This window comes from Corvus brachyrhynchos, unplaced genomic scaffold (assembly GCF_000691975.1).
Source record: "Corvus brachyrhynchos isolate BGI_N302 unplaced genomic scaffold, ASM69197v1 scaffold162, whole genome shotgun sequence".
NCBI lineage: Eukaryota > Metazoa > Chordata > Aves > Passeriformes > Corvidae > Corvus > Corvus brachyrhynchos.
In genome coordinates this window covers 5,841,149-5,841,571 of record NW_008236696.1, presented here as the reverse complement: position 1 = coordinate 5,841,571, position 423 = coordinate 5,841,149, and positions in this window count along the sequence as shown.

The following is a 423-nucleotide window of genomic DNA, read 5'->3' as shown; positions in this document are numbered from 1 at the left end:
GCCCAGCCCCTCCAGAGCTCCAGCAGCACGGGGGGTGAGCTGGGAGACGAGTGGAGGAGCACTCCTATCCCCACATCTTCAGCCCACCAGAGGCCCCAGGCAGGAATGAGATATGTTGGAATCATATCAGAGAGAAGGGTCTTGTCTGGGGCTCTGCTTTGCCTCTCAAATGCTGCCCCTGGAGATTCGGTATCTGCTTGAGACTTCTGGTCCATCAATTATTTAATTCCCTCCAGCCATGTGGTCTCCAGCCCTGAGTGCTCTTCTCCTCCTAGCGCACAGGCCTGCCTGTGGGGGGAGAGGGGTTGGGCGGAGGGATGCAGAGCTGGGGCTAGGCAGAGGACTCCCACTGGGAAGGAAAGCAGAGGCACAGGGGACAGGTCCCACCAGCCGAAATCTTGAGCTGAGCAGTTGGGCCGGCAC